Source organism: Manis pentadactyla, chromosome 4, assembly GCF_030020395.1.
Source record: "Manis pentadactyla isolate mManPen7 chromosome 4, mManPen7.hap1, whole genome shotgun sequence".
NCBI lineage: Eukaryota > Metazoa > Chordata > Mammalia > Pholidota > Manidae > Manis > Manis pentadactyla.
The window spans coordinates 36,090,373-36,105,632 of record NC_080022.1 but is presented as its reverse complement, the minus strand read 5'-3'; the positions used below and the strand labels follow the sequence as shown (position 1 = coordinate 36,105,632).

The following is a 15,260-nucleotide window of genomic DNA, read 5'->3' as shown; positions in this document are numbered from 1 at the left end:
GGAAAGCAATTCATGAACAAAATAAGAATTGGACAGAAATTATAAAAGGGAACCAAACAGAAATTCTAGAGATGGAAAGAAAATATGTGAAATGAAAAATTCAGTAGAGGGTTTCAACAGATGTAAGCAGGCAAAAACAGAATCAGCAATCTTGAACACAGGACATTTGAAATTACATAGTCCAAGAAGGAAAAAAAAAAAGAAAAATGAATGAAGTAAAGAAGGCCTAAGGGACCAGAAGGATATCTTCAAAATAAACAATATATGCATTAAGGGAATCCCAGAAGAAAGGGGAAGAAAGAACATCTATAGAAATAATGGCCAAAAAGTTCCCAATTTGATGAAAGACATGAATCTATGTGTTCAAGAAGTTCAGTGAACTTCAAGTAGGTTAAACTCAAAGAAACCCACATAGAGACACATTATAATCAACCTATCAAAGACAACAACAAAGAGAAAACATTAAAAGCAGCAAGAAAGATGCTATTCATTTTATACAGAGGATAATCACCCTATACAAATAACCAGATTAACAACTAATTTTGCATCAGAACCACGGAGTCCAGAAGAAAGTGGGATGGCATATTTAAAGTGCTGATAGGAAAAACTGTCAACTTAGATGTCTATATCCAACAAAACTGTGCTTGAAAAAATAAGGGAGAAATTAAGACATTCCCAAAGAAAAGCTGAGGGAGTCCATTATCACTACACCTATCCTAAAAGGAGTCCTTGAGGCTGAAATGAAAACACAAAACAGAAAGTTGAAACCATATGAAGACATAGATCTTCAGTAAAGGTAACTACATGGGCAAATATAAAAGCCAGTACTACTGTATTTTTGTTTTATAACTCCACTTTTTATTTCCTGTATTACTTATAAGACAAAGGTATTTAAAAAATTATAAATCTATGTCACTGGGCACACAATGTATGAAGACATAATTTGTGACAATATAAAAGAGGTAGGGCAACAGAGCTGTATAGGAGCAGAATTTTTATATGCTACTGAAGCTGGTACCAATTCAAACTAGACTGTTACAAATTTAGGATGTTACAGGTATTTTCATGGCAAGCAAAAAAATTTCTAAAAAGAACACACAAAAGGAAATGACAGAGGATCAGAATGGTTCACTACACACACAAAAAAAATCAACTACACAAAAGATGGTAGTAACAGAGGAAGTGAGACAAAAAGGTATAAAATATACATGATAAAAATACTTCAATAAGAAAAGAAAGACACACATGGGTGAATCAAATGAAAAAATGACACACATGGGTGAATCAGATGAAAAAATGCAAGTTTCAGCAAAGAAAAAAAACATATAAAGAACCAAATAGAAATTTTAGGACTAAAAAATCAAAATGAAAACTGAGTGCATAAGCTGAACAGCAGAATGGACGGGATAGAGTAAGAAACAGTGACTGGAAGACAGAACAGAAATTACCCAATAAACAAAAGTGAAAACAGACTGAAAACAATGAATAGAAACTCAGGGACCCTATGGGACTATAATCAAAGATCTAATGTCTGTGTCATCAGAGTCCAACAGGAAAGGACAAAGAGAACAAGGCTGAAAAAGTACTAGAATAAATAATGGCTGGAAACTTCCCGAATATGTCAAGAAGACATAAACCTACAGATTCAAGAAACGGAGTAAACGCCAAACAGAATAAACTCAAAGAAACACGTCAGCAAAAATCAAAGTTAAAATCCTGAAAAACTATAAACAAAAGGAAAAACATGAAAGCAGCCAGAGAAAAATGACACCTTACCTATGAAAAAGAAAAACAAAAACATTTGAATGACAACAGATTTCTCATCAGAAACCAAGGAGTCCAGAATAAAGTGGCACAGTATTTTTCAAGTGTTAAAAGAAAAGAATTGTCACACCAGAAGTAGTACTCAGTGAAAATAACCTTCAGGAAGAATAACTGACAGAATCTGTTGGCAGCAGACTATCCCAAAAGAATGGCTAAACTTCAAGAAAATAATAGAAGAAGAAACTTTAGGAAATCAAGAGGGAGAAAGAACACAGTAAGCAAAAATGCAGATAAATACTATCAGGCTGTATTCTGTAACATATTATTTCAACACTCACTAAAGGCATTTATGCTATAAAACATGAATCATAATTAGATAAACTCACTAATGAGGTGAGAGCTCAAGAACAAATTAGAAATAGAAAAGACCATTTAAGAAATGAAGATTAAACTTGAAGGAATACAAGAGAGAAAAAAACACAACAGAAAATGCCTTATAAGAGATATAGAAAATGGAATGTATTTTTTAATGAAGAAAAAAAGCTTTAGAGAAAATTATATGAAACGCAAAGAACCGATACACAGCTAATAAAAGTCCCTGCAGAAGAAAATCAAAGGCAACAGAATTATGAAAATATAATTCAGTAACTTTTCTCAAACTAAAAAAAATTAAAATGTGAAAACTACACACTAAAAGAGGACCCTAGGTACATGAGATATAAATCCAAAATGACCAACACCAAAATATGTTTTAATAAAATTTTTGAACTATAACAAAAAAAATCCTTTCAAGCATTAAGAAAAAAGAGCACTGACCTGTAGGAAAAACTTACATCATCATCAGACTTTGACAACAGTGCTTTATGCCAGAAGGAAAACAGGGCTACAGAGATAAGACAAGAAATGACAATGTGAGCCAAGGACTTTATATCCAACAAAACTAACCTTGAAGGTAAAGGGTACAGGCAAACTGTTATCAATATAAAATAATTCAGGGAATATTTTTCCAACAGGCCCACCTAAGGAATCTACCAGAGAACAAGATTCAATCAAAATTGCTACAGAGGTATCAACATGGTGATTTGCATTACATATACATTCATTTGTAGAATTATGAATAAATGTACATTAAAAAGTTGAGAGTACAGTATATAATGGCTGTATGACCTGACAATGTAGATATAGGTCAACTACCAAATAGAAGGGGACAGGTGGAGACAGCACATACAAAAAAATTTTTAACAGTTTTCATTAATCACTACTGGTGGCAGGATATTAGCACTGCTACTAGAGACTGTCACATATTTAACATATGACAAAGTAAATGAAAGTAAATGAATAATTTCTGTTTATTCTAATTCCATCATACCCTGAGTCTTTGAGAACATGATTCTTAGTATAGAAGAGAGGAGATATTGATGTAATATATATGAAATTAGTTTAAAAACAAAAACAAAAAATCAAAACTCTTTACTCCTTTGTAAATAACACTGCTAATTGACAAGGCAGTTTTATTATATGTATTTCTTAACTCTATCCATTGAAGTCATAGAAACAATGACCAACCTAACAGCAATGAGTATATGAGTATATAACAACACTCACATAACAATTAGTATCCTTAGGATCTTGATTACAATTGTTCTGAAATGCCATTTCTCATTAAAAGAAACCAGGAATTCTTGGAGAAACAGCTAACTCCAGGCCTAAGGTAGAAAATAAGCCTGAAACAATTTGACATACAAGACAGCAAGAAAACTATCAAACTATTAAGACTGGGTCAAAAAGACTAAGGAACCAACTTGATGAGGACCTTCCTAGACAACAACAGGACAATTTAAGCTTCAATTAGTACATAAAAAATAATCAAATATGGGTTAAAGCCCATCAAATACATTTAAATGCATGACTCCACACTGATAATAAAAAATACAGTTTACCTTTGAATAACACTGGTTTAAACTATGCAGGTCCACCTATATGCAGATATTTTCAATAAATATACTGGAAAATGTTTTGGACATTTGGGGCAATCTGAAAAAGTATTTTCTTTCTCTAGCTTACTTTAAGAATACAGTAAGTACATAATATATAAAATATGTGTTAATCAACTGTTTATGTTATCAGTATGGCTTCCAGTCAACATTAGGTTATTAGTAGTTAAGTTTTATGGGAGTCAAAAGTTTTTCCCAGATTTTCAATGGCAGAAGGGTCAGCACCCCTAACTCCCACATTGTTCAAGGGTCAACTGGTCACCTTCTGACAGAGAACAAATTCATTATCTTAAGAACTAGGCAAATAAAAGTAATGAATTAGGCCTGAACTATACCACTGGAAACCAAATAGTAGATGAGGGGGAGCATGTCTTTAACATGTTATTCCAGCTAATAAATGAAAACAAAATGATAGAATTATAACACCATTTTGCAATCCCTAATGAGTGAATCTTGGCACTGAACATCAACAACTTCTAAAATTAAAGAGCAAAAAGATGTTATGGTTAATATCCAAAATATATAATAAAAACTCAAACAACTCAACAAATAATCTGATTTAAAGATGGGAAGAGGTGATGAACAGTGACTATAATGGGGTATGTGGTGGGGACTTGATAATGGGGGGAATCTAGTAACCACAATGTTGCTCGTGTAATTGTATATTAATGATATCAAAATTTTTTTTTAATTTTTTTAATGGGAAGAGAACTGAACTATACATTTTTTCAAAGACATACAGATGGCAACAGACACATGGAAAGATGCTCAACTCACTAATCATCAGAGAAATACAAATCCAACCCACAATGAGGTATCACCTCACACTAGTCAGAATGGCTACTACCCAAAGGACAAGAAATAACAAGTGTAGGCAAGGATGTGGAGAAAAGGGGACCCTCATGCACTGTTCACAGGAATATAAATTGGTATGGCCACTATGTAAAACAGCATGGAGGTTCCTCAAAAAATAAAAAGTAGAAATGCAGTAGGATCCAGCAATTCCACTACTGGGTATTTACCTGAAGAAAACAAAATCACTAATTTGAAAAGATACATGCACTCCTATGTTGAATGTAGCATTATTTACAATAGCCAAAATATGGAAGCAACCTAAGTGCCCTTCAATAAATGAATGGATAAAGAAGATGTGGTAAACTCACACACACACACACACACACACACAATGAAATATTACTCAGCCATAAAAAAAGAATGAAATCTTGCCATTTGAAACAACATGGATAGACCTAGAGGGTATTATGCTAAGTAAAATAAGTCATACAGAGAAAGATAAATACCAAGTTTTCACTTACATATGGAATACAAAAAACAAAATTGATACCAATAAATAAACAATATAGACTCACAAATACAAGAACAAACTGGTGGTTGCCGTAGGGGAGAAGTGGGGTGACAAGAGACATAGTGAAGGGGGTAAAGAGGTACAAACTTACAGTTGTAAAATAAATAAGCACAGGGATGAAAAGTACAGCATAGGAAATATAGTCAATAATATTGTAATAACTTTGTATGGCAATAGATAGTACCTACATTCATTGTGGTGAGCATTTCATAATGAATGTAACTGTCAGATCACTATGTTATACACCTGATATCAATATAATGTTATGTATTAACTACACTTCAATTAAAAAATTAAAAAATTTTAAAGAGCAGACATTATGTGCCTCCTATTGAAAGAAGACAATACCACCCACAATATTGGCCAAGGATTTGACTCTTAAGTTAAGCCTCTGTATCCAGCTGTAATTTGCTGGAAAGACAAATGACACAGGAACATTTTGAAATGCAGCATAAGTATGCAATTTAGACTGTGGGAAACTCTATAGGTCAAATGCCCCAGGGTATTTCAACATTCAAATTCTAAAGAAAAAGAAGAGATGAAAGGAAAACCTATAGATTAAAAGAGACTTAACATACCTAGTTTTTAACAATGGGTAAGAGTAAATTATAACGTCTCAGATGCAAACTAAATTATAATGTCTCAGATGCAAACTTGTAAGAAAATCATTATTTTTTAAAGTCAAGATAGTGATTACTTCTGAAGGGAAGGCTGTGATTGGGATGGGGCACAGAAAGAGGAATTTCTCGAATGTCTGGAGAATGCTTTTTCTTGACCTGGGTAATGGTTAAAAGAGTGTTCATCTTATACTAATTCATTAAGCTATACATTTGTTTTGAGTGCTTTTTAGTATTTCTTATATATTACAATAAAAAAGTAAAAAAAGGAAAAAGGAAAGGAAAGGAAGAAGAAAAATCACAAAACTAGTGGGCTGCTACAAAAGAGAGTATTCTGCTACATGTAAAGTTACAGCAGTGACAAAGAGCAAGCACAATTAAAATATATAGAAACATTTAGTGAGATCCAATACAAACCATACATTTTAAATCTTGATTGCACCACAAAAAAAAAAAAAAAACTCCAAAAAATGGACATTCTTATCCTCATTTCAAACTCAAAACTACTAAGCTACTAAGAATTCAGACCTAGTCCAAAGAATTTTTTTCTCCATATTATATTTAAATGACATTAATGAAGAACTCACAACAATAAGAAAATAATATGAAGCAGTCTAAAAGGAACACAAGAAAGCACAGGAATAAGGAAGCCACATAAGACCAAAAATTCCAAATAAATCATCCATATATGAAAAGACTCTCAATCTCACTAGTGATCAGGGAAATGTATATAAAACATTGAGATGCCATCCAAACCTAGCAAGTTAACAGAAAGTAATAATAACCTGATAACACCAAGGGTTGGCAAGGACACAGGGAAATATCACTGGTCTAAGTACAAATTGGTACAATTACTATAGAAAGCGATTTGGCAATACCAGCAAGACACACATTTGCACATGTGCACAAGGAGATGAGTACAAGGATACTATAGTGCAGTACTGTAACAGGGAAAATGGAAATAATCTAAGGGTCTATAATTATAAGAATGGATAAACTGGCATTTATTCAAAGGAATGCAACATAGCCTTTAAAAATTAATGAAATTAATCTAAATGTATTAACATAGGCTGAGGTTGGCAAACTTGAGCTGGCAGGCCAAATCCTACCCCTAGCCTATTTATTTATGTCCAGCCAGTAAGCTAAAAATAGTTTCTACATTTGTACATGACTGCAAAGCAAATCAAAAGAACAGTATTTCATGACATATTATTCTCAATATGAAGAATATGAAATTTAAATGAAATTCAAATTTCAATGGCTATATAAATTTTTTTTTAGGAGAGCAAGTGAGAGACTTTTATTTAGGGATAAAGCGAGAGAACAGAGCTCCTGGTTCATGCCAGGAGGGGACAAGAGAGCCCCCATCAATGGCTATATAAATCTTTATTGGAACACAGCTAAGACCATTTGTTTAATATTGCCTTATGGATGCTATCACCCTACAACAGTACGGACAAGTATTTGTGAAAGACACAGTACGACAAAATTTGCTGATCCATGATACATATTACCCTCAAAAATAGAGTGGAGTAAAAGAGAGTACAAGGATACATACAGTAGTAACATATAAAATTTTAAGATAAATATTGCTACATCTTGCTTATGGGTAAGTATCTTTAGTAATAGATTTTTTTTTTCCCCACTAGTGCAACATTTTAACACACACCATCCTCAGGACAGTGGTTTCCTTCTGGGATGGAGGCAAGGAGGGAAGGGATACTAACAGTTCCTGTAAAATTTTACTTCTTCAAAATAAGATCTGAAACAAAACAAACATCTGGTGAGTACACAGATGTCTAATATATTTTCCTGTAAATTTATAATGTTTTATAATTAAACATTTTTAAAACATAAAGTGAGAATTAAAATTGCCAGAAATGATTACCAAGTGAGAATTTAATTTTTTCATTGCAGCAACATAAGTAGTACAGACACATAGGACATACATATGATACAGACATACAGACATACAAAATCAAATACTTTTTTTCAAGATACTCAAAGCCTTCATTTTAAAAAACATAACACCAAGAAAAGGATAAAAAGGAACATTTGCCTTTAATGTGTACAAGAAAAAATTTTGGCAGAGAAAACTAAGGCAGAGATTTTGCGCAAAATCATAAAGCCAATAAAAGTACAGAAATATAAACCTAACCTTAACTCTGAACCCATAAATCCCAGCTTATCTAAAACAATATAATAGCTAAAATGAAAGCATCATCAAATTGTTAAGAGCATAGGCTCTGGAGTCAAGGCTATTGGACTTGCAGGACTCTGAGCAAGTTATTGAACCTCTCTGTACCTCAACTCCCTTATCTGTAAAATAAGGATAATACTATCTACATTACAGGATTGAATTAAAGCGTTTAGCACACAGCCTGTCACAAAGCTAAATGTCAACAATTGTTATCTATTAACTGTATTTTATGGTAGAACTTTGGGCTTGAATTTCATCCAAGTAATTTATTCTTGTACTGGAGACTAACAACAACAAAGATTTTCTTCCGTTTTAACCAAAATTTGAGCATCTACTATGTTTCAGAAAGCATGTTAGGGATACAAACTTAAGCAAAATAAAACTCTTACACCCATTACTTTTTTTATTCTATGTTGCCTAAAGCAGTGGTACTCAAAGTGTAGTCTCCAGACCAGCAGCATTAGTTTCATCATTACCTGGGAACTTCTTAGAAATGCAAATTCCCAGGCCCATCCCAGACCTACAGAATCAAAAATTCTGGGTGTTGGGCCCAGATATCCTTGTTTTAATAAGCTAATTACATTAGCGCCGCAGACTAAGAATAACTGGCCTGAAGAAGTACACACCCATGTTTAAAGAGAAGTGAGGCTCTGACTGGGCTAAGCTCATTTGACTGGGCCACAGTCTCAGGAATGAAGACAAAGCACAGCTCTGACAACTGGAGAGCCACATACAAAAGTATACACCCTCCATTAAATTATAAATTCAGTTTTTAAAAACTCTGGGCATGGCTCACTGAATTGATTTTACCACTCACTAATGGGTGGGGATCTGTAGTTCGAGAATCACTACCCCAGATTTTAAGGCAGTGAAGGCCGATGTCCTGCTGTTCCCCAGCAGAGGGTGATAGAAAATCAAAAATGAGGGTTTTGCCTCGCCACAGACTTCAGTGACACCACCTGTTGGCTTTCATTCCTTCTTTATCTATTAAGCAGGTACTTATTAGAAGTATATGTCTCTGACCTCGAGGAACTTAAAATCTAGTGAAGGCAATAAGCATTCATTTCTTCACCCAACCAACATTTATTAAATATTCACTGTGCACTAAGCATTGGGCTAGATGTTAGATTTCCAATATGTTAGATGGGTCAGGTGCCTTAATAACTGCAGATATATCACCCTTTAAAAATAGTTTCCCAGATTTGAAGCACAATGTACATGAGGTTGGACCATCTTGTCAAACCAGAACACAAGGAAACCATAAGCTCTAAACGACTGCTAAGGCCATTTCAGGAGAACACAAAAGCCAAGAGAAAGGCTCAGACAGGCCAAAGATGGGACAGTTGGAGCATAAACAATAACTCCAATGGATGGAGACACCACTTCTGTTTAAGCCCATGGATTTACAATGGTATTTTTGTTTGTTTGGTTTGCTTTGTTTTGCTATCATTAATCTACAATTAGATGAGGAACATTATGTTTAATAAACTCACCCCATCACCAAGTTCCTCCCATATAGCCCATTAGTCACTATCCATCAGCATAGTAAGATGTTGTAGAATCACTACTTGTCTTCTCTGTATTGTACAGCCCTCCCTGTGCCCCCACACACATTATACATGCTAATCATAATGCCCCCTTTCTTTTTTTCCCCGCCTTATCCCTCCCTTCCCACCCCTCCCCTCCAGTCCCTTTCCCTTTGGCAACTGTTGGTTCATTCTTGGGTTCTGTGAGTCTTCTGCTGTTTGGCTCATTCAGGTTTTTCTTTGTCCTTATACTCCACATATGAGTGAAATCATTTGATACTTGTCTTTCTCTGCCTGGCTTATTTCACTGAGCATAATACCCTCTAGCTCCATCCATGTTGTTGCAAATGGAAGGATTCTTCTTCTTATGGCTGAATAATATTCCATTGTATATATGTACCACATCTTCTTTATCCACTCATCTACTGATGGACACTATTGTGAATAGTGCTGCGATAAACATAGGGGTGCATATGCCTTTTTCAAACTGGGCTGCTGCATTCTTAGGGTAAATTCCTAAGAGTGAAATTCCTGGGTCAAATGGTATTTCTATTTCGAGTTTTTTGAGGAACCTCCATACTGCTTTCCATAATGGTTGAACTAGTTTATATTCCCACCAGCAGTGTAGGAGAGTTCCCCTTTCTCCACATCCTCGCCAACATTTGTTGTTGTTTGTCTTTTGGATGGTGGAAGTCCTTACTGGTGTGAGGTGATATCTCATTGTGGTTTTAATTTGCGTTTCTCTGATAACTAGTGATGTGGAGCATCTTTTCATGTGTCTGTTGGCCATCTGAATTTCTTCTTTGGAGAACTGTCTGTTCAGCTCCTCTGACCATTTTCTGATTGGACTGTTTGCTTTTTGTTTGTTGAGGTGCATGAGCTCTTTATATATTTTGTATGTCAACCCTTTATCGGATCTGTCATTTATGAATATATTCTCCCACACTCTAGGATGCGTTTCCTTTGCTATACAGCAGCTTCTCAGTTTGACGTAGTCCCACGTGTTCATTTTTGCTTTTGTTTCCCTTGCCGGGGGAGATATGTTCATGAAGAAGTCGCTCATGTTTATGTCCAAGAGATTTTTGCCTATGTTTTTTCCTAAGAGTTTTATGGTTTCATGACTTACATTCAGGTCTTCGATCCATTTCGAATTTACTTTTGTGTAGGGGGTTAGACAATGATCCAGTTTCATTCTCTTACATGTAGCTGTCCAGTTTTGCCAACACCAGCCATTGAAGAGGCTGTCATTTCCCCATTGTATGTCCATGGCTCTTTTACCATATATTAATTGACCATATATGTTTGGGTTAATATCCGGACACTCTATTCTGTTCCACTCGTCTGTGGGTCTGATCTTGTGCCACTACCTAATTGTCTTCATTACTGTGGCTTTGTAGTAGAGTTTGAAGTGTGGTAGCAAGATCTCCCCCACTTTAATCTTCCTTCTCAGGATTGCTTTGGCTATTCGGGGTCTCTTGTAGTTCCATATGAATTTCTAAACTATTTGTTCCAGTTCGTTGAAGAATGCTGTTGGTATTTGGATAGGCATTGCATTGAATCTGTAGATTGCTTTGGGCAGGATGGACATTTTGACAATATTAATTCTTCCTAGCCAAGAGCATGGGATGAGTTTCCATTTGTTAGTGTCCTCTTTAATTTCTCTTAAGAGTGTCTAGTAGTTTTCAGGGTATAGATCTTTCACTTCCTTGGTTAGGTTTCTTCCTAGGTATTTTAATCTTTTTGATGCAATTGTGCATGGATTGTTTTCCTGATTTCTCTTTCTGCTAGTTCATCATTAGTGTATAGGAAAGCAACAAATTTCTGTGTATTAATTTTGTATCCTGCAACTTAGGTGAATTCAGATATTAGTTCTAGTAGTTTGGGAATGGAGTCTTTAGGGATTTTTATGTACAATATCATGTCATCTGCAAACAGTGACAGTTTGAGTTCCTTTACCAATCTGGATGCCTGGTATTTCTTTGTTTTGTCTAACTGCTGTGGCCAGGACCTCTAGTACTATGTTGAATAACAGTGGGGAGAGTGGGCATCCCTGTCTTGTTCCCGATCTCAGAGGAAAAGCTTTCAGCTTCTCGCTGTTAAGTATGATGTTGGCTATGGGTTTGTCATATATGGACTTTATTATGTTGAGGTACTTGCCCTCTATACCCATTTTGTTGAGAGTGTTTATCATGAATGGATGTCGAATTTTGTCAAATGCTTTTTCAGCGTCTCTGGAGATGATCACGTGGTTTTTGTCCTTTTTGTTGATGTGGTGGATGATGATGATGGATTTTCGAATGTTGTACCATCCTTGCATCCCTAAGATGAATCCCACTTGATCATGGTGTATGATCCTCTTGATGTATTTTTTTAATTTGGTTTGCTAATACTTTGTTGAGTATTTTTGCATCTATATTCATTAGGGATATTGGTCTGTAATTTCTTTTTTTGTGGGGTCTTTGCCTGGTTTTGGCATTAGTGTGATGCTGGCTTCATAGATTGAGTTTGGAAGTATTCCTTCCTCTTCTATTTTTTGGAAATCTTTAAGGAGAATGGGTATTATGTCTTCTCTATATGTCTGATAAAATTCAGCAGTGAATCCATCTGGTCCAGGGGTTTTGTTCTTGGGTAGTTTTTTGATTACCGCTTCAATTTCATTGCTGGTAATTGGTCTGCTTAAATTTTGTTTCTTCCTTGGTCAGTCTTGGAAGGTTGTATTTTTCTAGGAAGTTGTCCATTTCTTCTAGGTTTTCCAGCTTGTTAGCATATAGATTCTCACAGTATTCTCTAATAATTTTTTGTATCTCTGTGGGGCCCGTCGTGATTTTTCCTTTCTCATTTATGATTCTGTTGATGTGTGTAGATTCTCTTTTGCTCTTAATAAGTCTGGCTAGGGGCTTATCTATTTTGTTTATTTTCTCAAAGGAGCAGCTCTTGGTTTCACTGATTTTTTTTACTGTTTTATTCTTCTCAATTTTATTTATTTCTTCTCTGATCTTTATTATGCCCCTCCTTCTGCTGACTTTGGGCCTCATTTGTTCTTCTTTTTCCAGTTTTGATAATTGTGACGTTAGACTATTCATTTGGGATTGTTCTTCCTTCTTTAAATAGGCCTGGATTGCTATATACTTTCCTCTTAAAACTGCCTTCACTGAGTCCCACAGAAGTTGGGGCTTTGTGCTGTTGTTGTCATTTGTCTCCATATATTGCTTGATCTCTGTCTTAATTTGGTCATTGATCCATTGATTATTTAGGAGCATGTTGTTAAGCCTCGATGTGTTTGTGAGCCTTTTTGTTTTCTTTGTACAATTTATTTCTAGTTTTATGCCTTTGTGGTCTGAGAAGTTGGTTGGTAGAATTTCAATTTTTTTACAATGGTATTTTAAAAGTAATGGCTACCAGGGACTCTCTTGTCCCCTCCTGACGTTAGCCAGGAGCTCTCTTCCTTTCATTTTCTCTCTAAATAAAAGCCTCTGCCTTGCTCTCATAAAACAAAAAAAAAAAGTATATACCCTCACCTCACAACAGATACAAAGTTGTGAGCCACATACAAAAGTTAGACGCTCACCTCACAACAGATACAAAAATTAGCCCAAAAATGGATCAGACACCTAAATATTCAGACACCTAAATATAAGAGCTAAAAACCATACAACTTTTTAAAAGAAAACATAAAGGTAACTCTTCATTACCTTGGGTTTAACAATGGTGTATTATATATGACACCAAAATCACAAGCAAAAGAAAAAAATCGACAACCTATACTTCATCAAAATTCAAAACTTTTGTGCATCAAAGGACACTAGTAAGAAAGCAAAAGACAATCTACTAAGTGGGGAAAATATCTTCAAATCATGTATCCGGTTAAGCATCTAGAATCCAGAACACAGAACTCTTGATACTCAACCACAAATGACCCAGTTTCAAAATGGGCAAATGACTTGAATAGACAAGTCTATGACAAAGGTATACAAATGGTCAACAAACGCATAAAAAGACGCTCAATATCATTTCCCATGGTGGAAAACAGTTTGGCAGTTCCTCATAAACACAAAATCACCATATGACACAGTAATTCCACTCCTATCTATATAACCAAAAAATTGAAAAAGATATTCAAACAAAAACTTGTACACAAATGTTCACAGCAGCATTATCCCAAACACCAAAAGGTAGGTACAACCCAAATGCCCATCAATTGATGACTGGATAAGCAAAATGGATACGCAAAATATCCATAACAACAGAATATTACTTAGCCATAAAAGGAAGTGAAGTACTGATTCATGCTATAATGTGAATGAATCTCAGAAATATGCTAAGTGAAAGAAGACAAACAGAAAAGCCATACATTTTATGATTCCATTTATATGATATGTCCAGAGTCCACAGCGAAAGAAAATAGATTGCTAGTTGCCAGGCACCAGAGGTAGGAAAATCTGAGGAGTGACTACTTAATAGGTGTTAGATTTCCATCTGGAGTGATGAAAATGTTCTGCAACTAGATAGTTGTGGTGATAGTTGTACAACAATTGAATGTATTAAATGTCACTGATGGTGATTTTTACGTTCAGTGTGTTTTACTGTAATTTAAAAGGTCAAAGCATAAGTGGAGGTGGACTCACTAGGGCCACACTTCCTTCCAGGAGCCTATCGAAGTGAGAAAACCCAGTTACCTTCCCCACTGACATTTCTTTGGCTGCCTTTTGGCTTTTCCCTCTTACAAAGGGCTGAGCTGACAAAGTGAGGAAAGCCTGAGGCAAACTCCTCCTAGTCACCAAGCCTTAAAGGAGTGTGGGATTTGCCAGACTAGCTCTGCCACAGGCAGAGAAAAACAAGCTTCTCCAGATCTCCTAGATATTCTTGGGAAATGGCCTTTCCTTGCATTCAGAATGGTTAATACCCAAAACTCTTTGGCCTATAAGGAAGGAGAATGGTTCTAGACTGTCTATACCCAAAATAAGAGGATTTCTACATAGTTGTAGCTGAAAACTATGTATCAGGGTTTGAGGCCTGTGGCAAGGGACTAACTAGATGTTGACCAAACATGATTCATCTTCCTCCTAGGCACAATCTAGATGACATTTCCCAGCCCCCAGCAGTTAGGCATGGCCCTGTGGTTGAATTCTGGTAATGGAATATGGACGGAAGTGATTAAGTCACTTCTAGACCTGGTCCATCAAAACCATCCAAAAGATCCCCCACCTGCTTCCAGTGACCTCAGAAGCCGTGTTTAGAAAATGGTAGAGCCTCTGTTAGTCTGGGTTCTCCTGAATGTATCTGTTCCAGCAACTAGTGTTATTTAATATAAAAGACTGTCAGCATGAAAGTTAGTAATAAAATGTCCCTTTCTCTTACTGGCCAGAGGCAGGACTCAGATGTTCCTGGATCATCTGAATATCCCTGGTACCACGCTTTTGAAATAACTTAAGGACTTCATAAAATTAAGACCATTTCTAAACTCTCTGCTTTTTAAAATATTCCTAAAGTCCTCAAAAAGTCATGAAAATTAGAAGGCCTGACAATGCTATATTATCTCTGCTTTGCTGAAATACCGGCAGAGCGACTACATGGCTTGTTAATCTCCAACTAATTAAGGGTTAAAGAACCTGCTACTCAGGTTCACGCTTAGAAAGTACTATTACATTAAAGTTGGTACAACTAAAATGAAATTACAAAATTTTTAAATGAGGTCTCCTTGGCCTGAATTTGTCCTTAATTACATTCTAAAACCTAGGGAGACAATATTCTAAAGAAGTTACTTAATAAAGAAATCTATAAGGCTTCCCTAAA

General features: G+C 35.4%; 1 protein-coding gene across 15 annotated transcripts in view; it reads right to left on the bottom strand.

The window, feature by feature from the left end:
- Positions 1 to 15,260, bottom strand: part of MAST2 (microtubule associated serine/threonine kinase 2) — a 352,010-nt gene that overhangs the window by 252,664 nt on the left and 84,086 nt on the right. The window contains exon 2 of one of the 15 annotated variants that reach the window (XM_036893070.2): positions 2,581 to 2,647. The exons of the other annotated variants lie outside the window; for them this stretch is intronic. The gene's annotated coding sequence lies outside the window, so the exon portion shown is untranslated. The remainder of the gene's footprint in view (positions 1 to 2,580; positions 2,648 to 15,260) is intronic. 15 annotated transcript variants of the gene reach the window in all.